The sequence below is a fragment of the Egretta garzetta genome, unplaced genomic scaffold, assembly GCF_000687185.1.
Source record: "Egretta garzetta isolate BGI_Z169 unplaced genomic scaffold, ASM68718v1 scaffold563, whole genome shotgun sequence".
Taxonomy (NCBI): domain Eukaryota; kingdom Metazoa; phylum Chordata; class Aves; order Pelecaniformes; family Ardeidae; genus Egretta; species Egretta garzetta.
Genome location: NW_009259113.1, coordinates 1 through 247, shown reverse-complemented (window position 1 = coordinate 247; position 247 = coordinate 1).

Here is a 247-nt window from a genome sequence, read left to right as displayed (position 1 = left end):
CCCGCGGGCTGCCAGTGGCCACCGGGCCCCCACATCGCTGCAGGGCCTGTGGCAGGAGAGGGGAGGCAAAGGGGCTACGAGCCGGCACAGGCAGGTGCCAGCCCCCCTCACCCCCAAAAAGCCCCTGGGACAGCAGGCAGCGGCACCAGAAGCAAGACCCTGGTTTTCTGTTGCCAGCCACCCCCCAGGGTGGGCACATGGGGACCCCCGAGGTCCCCCCCAAGGCACATGGGGACCCCCGAGGTCC